The 9,400-nt window shown below is 62.7% G+C and overlaps 1 long non-coding RNA gene across 1 annotated transcript; it reads left to right on the plus strand.

Moving 5' to 3' along the window:
• Positions 1-268: 268 nt before the first annotated feature.
• On the plus strand, positions 269-2,800 carry LOC138848898 (uncharacterized). The gene is made up of 3 exons (XR_011387035.1): positions 269-569; positions 1,153-1,298; positions 2,447-2,800. It is a non-coding gene; the product is annotated as an uncharacterized lncRNA (long non-coding RNA).
• Positions 2,801-9,400: the final 6,600 nt, after the last annotated feature.

Genomic DNA, 9,400 nt, shown 5'->3' on the forward strand with positions numbered 1-9,400 from the left:
AAGGTGGCCGGGGATTCCCTACCCCCACCCCTCCCCTCCCCCATCACAGAAGGTAGCCAGGGACCCGTCTATACTCCCTGCCCCTGCCCCATTGTCTCTCATCACAGAAGGTAGCCAGGGACCCGTCTACACTCCCTGCCCCTGCCCCATTCTCTCTCATCACAGAAGGTAGCCAGGGACCTGTCCACACTCCCTACCCCTGCCCCATTGTCTCTCATCACAGAAGATAGCCAGGGACTTGTCTATACTCCTTACCCCTGCCCTGTCCCTTCCCATCACAGAAGGTGGCCGGGGACTCCCTACCCCCACCCCTCCCCTCCCCCATCACAGAAGGTGGCCAGGGACCCGTCCACACTCCCTGCCCCTGCCCCATTCTCTCCCATCACAGAAGGTAGCCGGGACCTGTCTACACTCCCTATTCCTCCAAGAATGAGTTGTGGTGTGGACGCCTCTCCACGTGGCTTAGCTCACGCTTCACTGAGCTCTGCTCCTGTGCCCCCCATGTTTGGAGGGGACCCTGCTGATCTTTCGGGTGCTGTTGGGTCACCGCCTCCTCCCCGCGCTCCTTGGTAAGAAGCTCCGCTGAGGCTGTGACTGTCCCGGGCACCCCTTCAGCATCGCTCCCCAGTCTGACGACGTGGCAAGCGCAGTGTCCAGGTCTTAATCTCGCCTCGTTCCTGTTACTTCTCCTTGGAATGTCTAAACGTGCTTTAAAACACCCAAATACGCAGCCTGGTTGAGTTTACCGAGAGTGAACACCTGCATGAACCTGGCTTAAAATTTGCTGGGTCTTATTTTTATTTTTTAGGATTTATTTATTTTCAAAATTGGAGTTGCAGATAGAGAGCGAGGTCTTCCATCTGCTGGTTGACACCCCAGGCGGCCGCAATGGCCAGCACTGGGCCAGACCAAAGCCAGGAGCTTCTCCCGGGTCTCCCACGCAGGCACAGGGGCCCAAGCACTGGGCCATCCTCCTCTGCTTTCCCAGGCCACAGCAAGAGCTGGATCGGAAGGGGAGGAGCCGGGACACGGACTGGGGCCCACGGGAGATGCCGGCACTGCAGTTGACGGCTTTACCTGCTACATAACCTAACATGCAATCATTGTACCTGTCCCATGTGTGTTTGAAAAGAATCTATTCCTAACTCATAGGTTAACAGCCCACAGACCACTGGAATCTGTCTTGGAAGTGCACATCCCTGCTTCATCACGGCGTGAGCTGGAACGTGTAGACGGCTTCCTGGATTCTGCGACACCGCACGCTGCACATTTTGAAGCCAGTTTTAGGGGTACACAAGGTAACCACTTCTCTTGGGGATCTCTTGTTTTGCCATGTTACAACAATGCTCATTTTCATCATTAATACTTTTCCACTATTTTCATGTTGATGTGGTAACATTGCTTTCCACCAGTAGCCGCCTGGTCTGTTCCCCACTTTTACTTTCCAGCTGGTGTCTTCCGGGTGGGGTAGCCACGGGTCTCACTGGAGGCTTGGTCATCTTCCACCTCTGATCTATGAACCTGTTTCACCCAGCGCGCCCAGGTCCCCTGTCTCCTGCGGCCGCTGAAGGACGCGCCCTGGTTCCCCCTCCTCCTACGCTCACTGCCCGCCCAGCGTTCGCCCTCCCTGTTTTTTATAGCAGGGGCTGGAAATTTGCAGCCTACAGGCCAAGCCCGGTTCACTGCCTGTTTTTGTAAATAAAGCTTAATGGAACACAGCCCTTCCTGTTTGTTGAGATCTCCTGCGTGACTGCGTTTGCACTACAATGGCAGAGCCGCATAATTACAAGAGCCCATGTGGCACACAAAAGCAGCAATGTCCACTGATCCCCACAGGAGACGCCTGCTCTCCCTTATTCTGTAGGACGGGGGTTTCTCTTTCTTCCATTTTCCTTTACCCTCCGAAGCTGCAAACCTGCACCTGCTCCGTCTGTGGCCACGATCGGAATTTAGACGTGTGCACTTGACGTGACAGAATCCCAGGTTAATCCATTGTCATTGTGACCTAGGGTCCCAGAGCCTCTGGCTCGTCCCCTCCCACCTCACCTAGAACTTAACCCCGCGTGCAGCCCACGCGCTCTCAAACGTTTGTCACTAGCATGGCTGCCGCCGCTCCGCCTCTCCTGCCGCCTGTCCCGTTTCTCCCTCCTGGGCTAGCCTCTGCCTCGCTCCAGTGCGACCCCAGAAGTTACCAGGGAGCTCCACTAGGGCGATTCCCTAAGGCTTCATTCCTGCACAACACTCGAGCCAGGTGGAAACCTGTGTCCTCTGAAGCTGCCGTCTCACCGTGATCCGGTTATCACCGCAGAGAGCAGCCACGGCACCCGGCATTCTGGGAGGAAGCCCGTTATCCTGGTTGTCGGAGGGCTCCTCTCTGCCCACGCGGTTCTCACACAGGTCGCAGTGGTGCACGTGCGCATAAACTCTCTGTTCTTGTCCTCCACAGGAGCACGTTCCCCTGGAGCGAAGCATCGGGCTGTCCTCGGCCGTGGGAGATCCTCCGCTCCGTCTCTCAGTGCCGACTCACTCCCGGCCTCGCTGCTCTTCCCAGCCCGGCTCCTGTCCCTCTGCTCTTGGTCCTCCCAACAACCTCGCCATCAGTCAGCTTCCTGCCAAGTTCCCGTCTCTGCTTGCACGTGCCCGGAACCACTCTCCACTTTACTGATTCTCTCTTTCCTTGTGTCTAATTTGCTCTTCAAATCACGATTGTTTTTATTCCTAGAAGCCCCTTGTTTTGAAGTCTCCCTTGTGTCTTGTTGAGGCTTTCTCTTCTGTTTTTTATTTTCACGTTGCATTTTATCCCCATTCTATAACCGATATTTGATAACTTCGCTACCTGAAGCTCTTGGGGACTTAACCCTGCCATGTGCGGTATTGGTAAACTTCCTCCTGGGTCGGCGCCCTGGGGCTTTGTGCTCATCTTCTCTGGGAATTCTCCGTTTCTGTGCACAGAGATTCCGTGTTTCTCCTGCAGGTCCTCCAGGAGTGTTGTCAGCCGTGGTGAACTGTACCCCACAGTACAGGCTGGGGCTCCACAGCACTCAGAGAACAAAGGCAAACCCCAAACGCACGCGAGGACGGCACGGAACACCTGAAGGCGGCCGTTTGCTTCCACCCAGGACGGGGCCGAGGGCCAGGATCCTGCCACTTCCCTGGCCCCAGCCTCCAGGAGCGCACAGCCTCACTTCCGTCTGGGCTCATTGGACTCAGTGCCTCTCTGGTTGAAGATGCTGATGGCTGCCGCGCCAGCCCCAGCATTGACTCCCTTACTCCTGGGCCCTTGGAAGAGGTTCTCGTTCCTTTTCACGAGTAACATTTATTAGACGTGTCGTTCTTCAGCCAACATTCCTCAGCCTTGTGTAGGAAAAGCTGTTTTCAGGTTGTCTGGCTTATCAGGTTCCTGGAATTGAGATTTAAAATTCACAGTGATGACCCTCAGCTATTTCAGACATCGCAGAGCCAGCTCGAGGATCCAGATCATCCCCACCAGTGTAGACACGGAGCTCTCTCACCCAGGTCCTAGGCACGGTCTTGCCACTGAGGTCTTTATATTCTTTTGAGGTTTGTTTACTTGCAATGTAGAGTGACAGAGCAATAGAGGGAATGAGACGGAGACAGAGAGGTAACTTCCATCTGCTAGTTCACTCCCCAGATGGCTCCGACAGCCGGGCTGAGCCAGGAGCTCCATCTGTGTCTCCCACGTGGGTGGCAGGGACTCAAATGCCTGAGCCACCACCCGCTGCCTCCCAGGGTGCACCTTAGCAAGGAGCTGGGACAGAAGTGGAGCAGCTGGGAGGCCACCGGCACTGTGAGGGGAGGAGCTGGTGTCACAGGGGCAGCTCCACCCCGCAGCACAACGCCAGCCTCTGTTAACTCCTGGAGAGGGGAGACTGGGGAGAAGTCCCTGTTCAGCGGCCAGCTGAGATGACGATGGTGATGACCGGTGAAATCGAGCGGCTGCCCAGGGCGCTGTCTCTTGGGGCCACCACGGCGCTGGGATTTTGCCCTTTGGGGCCAACAGAAGCACCGGCTCAGGAACCCTTGTCACCCAGCAGCGATTTTCCCAATGCTGTCTCAGGACCGTCTGTGTCCACATACAAACAAAGACGACGAGTGTCCGGGGTGAAGCCGTGGCGTGTTCTGCCCAGGCTGGCCATCGTCAGAGCCAGAACCGGGCTTGGCACACGGCTGCTCAGAGCCCTTGTCAGAGCGGAAGCCGGGCTTTGTTCTCCGTCGGCTGCAGCCCCAGTGCACCTGCGAGACCTCCGGTGTGTCGAGAAGTTCAGCCGCTTACAAAGTCTCACCCTAAACGGCTGGGCAGTTTCCAAGTGCTGCCAGCCATGGGCGGGCCTCCCAGGCTCAGTCAGCCAGGAGCGAGCCGCGAAGGGCCAGGCGTGGGGAGGGTCCTGGAAGGTGAGGTTCGAGGCAGTGGACGCCACGCAGCCCTGCGACGGTGGGCGGGGCTGCTGGTGCCCTGTGCCCCTGTTTGGCGGCAAAAAGGGGACGTGTCTCCCTGCCGCCCGGGAGCGCCGAGTCCGCGCGGCCCACCGGCCTCTCTGCTTTACTTGCAGCCGATGGCGCGTCCACCCAGGGCCAGGCCTTGGCTGAAGCTGTTCTCGGTACACGGCTCCAGTCCCGGCTCCTGGGACTTTCCCCACAGGGCGCTGGAAATCAGACGTCAGCCACAGAAGGGCTGCCCACTTCCCGCCCTGCCGGCCTGGGCACAGCAGGCAGGAATGACCCACAGGGGAATCAAGAACGGGGTCCCTCGACCAAAGGACCCGGCCAGACCGTGGCACCCAGATGGGTGAGGAAAGACCCAGGAGCTCCCGAGAGGTGGCACTGTGGCTTCTGCACGGTTTTCCTGGGACATCCGGCAGCTGCCTGGTGCCTGTGTGGGAGCGGCCAGGAGGAGACACAGGGGCTACTCTGGGTCGGGCGCGGGGCTGGGCTCAGACCTGCCTCCGCCTGGGTCCTGAGCTGCTTGCCGGCCTTGGGAGCCCCCAGCCTCGGCCAGGTTCAAGTCCAGCTCAGCAGATTTGCACACTCAAGCTCCCACCACTGCTCCCATGTCTGGAACTGTTGGCGAGTAGGGGGCTGTGCGACAGACAGGCAGGCCCCCGCCCCCACACCCTCAGCCCACGTGGTGCCCCCCCCCCACCGCAGCCATCGCAACACCCCAGAGAGGACCCGAGCCTTGTTCTATGGGGCTGCGGCCAGGCTGGGAGAGGGGACACAGGGGGACACAGGGTCCACGGGGTCCACTGGAGGAGGTGGCTCCAGTTCCCACTGACCGGGGGAGGACACTGACTGGCTTTGGTGGGGCCGGGGGCAGACCCCGGGAGGGCACCCAGCCACGAGCCTCCGCCCTCCCCACTGCCTCCACCGGCATCTGGCAGCTGGGGAGCCTCCCACGCCGAGGAGGTCCCAGCCTCTTCTTCTGGGCGCAGGAGATGACGCTTCCCGTGGACACACGCGTCGCCCCCTCCAGCGCGTCCCGCGCATTCTTGGCAGGCCACTGGCCCCCTCCTGATGGCTGTACATGTGGGCCCCATTTGCAGGGGCACCGGGCGGGGTGGGGGAGCGGGAGTGGAGGTTGTTGGGACGGGCCTTAAACATTTCCACCTGAGAATGTGGAGGGAGCACCCCCCCACGCGATGAAAGGGACCGAGCGTGGACGCTGCGCACTGTGGGGAGGGGCAGAGAAGCCCCTGATGTGGGAAGACAGGGGGGCCCTCCGGGGACAGCACAGACCCCCCAGCGAGAGCCTGGCAGGGCCAGGCATGGGGACAGCCTGTGGGCCAGCCCGGCATGGCCGCCACCACATGGTCCTGCTCTCAGGGCTCACGGGCCCCCGGCTCTTATCACAGCCACACTCACTGGGACATTATCCCTGGGGGGCTCACAAGGCACCCCCAGATGGCGTGGGAACTGCCGGGGCCAGGTGCCACTCGCAAATGATCCCAAGGTGGGCAGCGGGCCACCAGCTGGCCACAGTGAACACGCAGCCAAGAGCAGCACAAAGCCGCACACGAGGGCTGGGACCCGCCGGAGCCTGCCGACGGCACAGGGAGGCGCGAAGGGGCTGCGCTCCCAGGCCTGGCCCCCCGGGCGCCCCACAGTCACTATCTCCTCTGCTTCCCCAAGACGATGTGGACACAGTGCTTCCCCTCCACCCCCGACCTCCCCGATGGGACAGAACCCGAGCGGAACTGCGGCTCACCAGGACCGCCCATCGGCCGTGTCGGCAGAGCAGGTCCGGGGGTTCCCAGGCACACAGGGGGGACCCGGAACTCACGGGAAGCCTGGCAGGCAGAGCAGGGGCCTCAGCGGACAGAGTGGCGTGGAGAGTGGGGGCAGGGATGCAGCAGACCAGACGTGGCGGGCGGCAGCAGCAGCCCCAGAGCTGTGAGCCCCGGGCTGGCAGGGGAGAGCCAGAGACGGACGGGCTGAGGGTGACCACAGGGCGTCACACACTTAGGGAGGGTGGGCCCGGTCACCCCGGGAGCTGGGGGGCTGGGCTCGAGTGACAGGGTGCCCCGGGACCCTAGGGAACAGGCTGGCACCCAGCAGATCTAAGGGGCCCGGAGCTGCCCTGCCCACGTCTCAGAATGGACCCTCAAAATGCTCACCACCTCCCCACAGTGGGCACCGATGTCCCTCCAGCTTATGGACCAAGACAGGCTGCCACCATCGGAGAACAGTCCAGAAGGGAAGCCGCCAGGGCCCGAGACCTGTGGCAGAGGGCAGGGAGCGGAGGGCCGAGCGCCAGGGACGTTTCAGGGCTGAGACGCTCAGAGGAGGCCCTGGGCAGGGACAAGGCGAGCCCAGGGCTGCAGGGAGAACAGAGGGGCTCCAGTGGAGACCGGACAATTCCGGAACGTTCGTGCAACATCCAAGAAGCTGCCCTAGAGGGGTCTGGCTGTGTGGGTCTGCGGCTCAAGGAGCCGGGTCAGGTCACGGACACCCAGGCTGGCCCTGGGGGACGGCGTGCAGGGGCGGAGCCGCCGTGGGGCTCGGAGGCTGCCCGGGACACCCAGCACCCCTGTCCTGGGGAGATCCAGGAGACAGTGTCCACTCACGACAGGCAAGGCCTGCCCAGCCAGGGCCGAGCTGCCCGGTGCCAGGATCCACGCCAGGACACCTGCACGGGGCTGGACGCAGAGGGCCGAGGAGGGGACGCTTGGGCAGGGGAGGTCGGTCAGCAAGGAGCAAAGCGTGGTGGACATGGGAGAGGAAGGACCGTGGGTCGCAGGGACTGAGTGACTGTCCTTTACCAGGTCGGGACAGGAAGAATCCTCGTACGGGGACAAAGTGACGTCCAGCCCCTGGGCGACTCCGACAGGACGTGGGCAGAGTGTGCCAGGGGTGGGGGTGGCGCCCGGAGCCGCGCCAGCCCCAGAAGGTGCCGGGGCCACTTGGCGCGGGGCCTGCCTGCTGAGTCGGGCTTTGAAAAACAACTTCCTGTCAATAAAACGCGAACAAAGCTTGGCCCCATCTTCAAAGTGCTGAGTCATGCGGAGAGCATCTGCTGCGGGCGGGCAGGTCCGCCTGGGGCCCAGCCGCCCTGGGAGCCCTGGCGCCGAGGCCACGGGTCGGGGGCTGCGCCGGCATCACCTGAGGCCACCGGCTGGCCGGCCACGGGGCTGGGCAGTGGGGCAGACCCGGGGCCAGCTCCCCGTTTGCATTTTGGAGGGGAACGGGGAGGGAAGGATTCTACATGTGGTTCCCATCCGGGAGAAAAGTAGAACCATGTGCAGACAGGGCCCCTGTTATTTTAATGAGAAAGTCGCAATTAGGGGCAGGGGCTCTCCTCCCGCCACGCCTCACCCAGCAGGGGGCTTCACCTGCTCCTGGGGGCACAGAGGGGGCGGGAGGCGGGGCCAGGCAGGTGCGGCCAAGCAGGTCCAGGGAGCGTCAGCGAGGCCGACAGAGGCCTGCACGGGCGGTCCCAGCTCCCACCCCTGGGACCTGCAGGCAGTGGCTCCAACCCTGGTGCCCGTGCCCCTCCCTGCCCCCAGGCTCGGGGCGTGTGTATTTAGTATGCTCCAAGGGATGCCCAGGGGACCGGGGCCCCCAGCACAACAGCTGACCCACGGTTGCTGCTCCAGGCACCAGGTGGGCAGCGTGGGGTCACGGAATCAGCCGGAACCCGGTCACTGCCTGTGGCCCCCAGCCTCCTACTGGCTCTGGGGATCAAGGGCTGTCCCAGGCGCACTGAGCCCCCGCCATGGGCTGGGCAGTGGACGGTCCGTGTGCACGCCCACCTCGGGTCCCTTCTGTCTCTCCGGCTATGGGGTCTCTGCAGCCAGGGCTGAGGCGGTCAGTGTGCTCGGGACACAGGGGAGCTGCAGCTCCTCGGGGGGCCCAGGGCCCTGCCCCCCGGCCACCCGCTGGCCACCCCGGGCCCTGCCGCCCGGCCGCCCGCTGGCCACCCTGGGCCCTGCCCCCCGGCCGCCCGCTGGCCACCCCGGGCCCTGCCCCCAGGCCGCCCGCTGGCCACCCCGGGCCCTGCACCCCGGCCGCCCGCTGGCCACCCTGGGCCCTGCCCCCCGGCCGCCCGCTGGCCACCCCGGGCCCTGCCCCCCGGCCGCCCGCTGCTCCCCACTTCCCTCCCGGGCTCCCTCCTGGGAAGCAGGCCCAGCACCAGCCGTGGGCGCAGGCTGCCCCTCGGCCGAGGGTTCAAAGGGTGCTCTTTGCAGTCTGGGGATCACGTGGGTGCTGAACGCAGTCCGGAAAGACCTCCTCCCCGACCACCAGGCCTGCGGCGTTGTCCCCGAGCGAGCCCTCCCCAGCCTGCAGGGCAGCTGTCCCAAGCCCCTTCCCGGCGAATCGCTCCTCCAAAGGCTCTGGTCGGCAGCCAGGGGCCGGCAACTTCTCTCGCCGTGGGCAGGATCCACACAGGAGGCTCCCGGGGCTCCCGGACTCACGGCGGCGGTTTTCTGGGATGGACTTCACTGCACGTGGGCACCACGGCCTCAGGGCCAGACGCTGCCGCCCGGTGTCCTGGACCTGCACGTGGGCACGGTGGCGCCTGCCAGCCCCGCCTCCCACAGCTCACCCACTGCCCAGCAGCCCACGCACCACCATGCTGGCCTGCACCTGGACACCTGCGGTTTCGGATCAGCGCAGCTCCAGTAGTTGCAGCCACTTGGGGAGTGAACCAGCAGATGGAAGACCTCTCTCTCTCTGTCTCTCTCTCTCTCTCTGTCTCTCTTTCTCTCTCCCTCCCTCCCTCCCTCCATCTCCTTTTAAAATAAAATAATTAAAATTTTACAAATTACAATTTTGTCACAGAAACAGCACAGCCTCCTCATAAAAAAGCAGCTTAAATTTAAAAATAGTAAATTCAGGTTTCTGGATCCACACAGAAGGAGTTGCAGGTTTTTACTCTGTCCAG

This window comes from Oryctolagus cuniculus, chromosome 3, assembly GCF_964237555.1.
Source record: "Oryctolagus cuniculus chromosome 3, mOryCun1.1, whole genome shotgun sequence".
NCBI classification, from domain to species: domain Eukaryota; kingdom Metazoa; phylum Chordata; class Mammalia; order Lagomorpha; family Leporidae; genus Oryctolagus; species Oryctolagus cuniculus.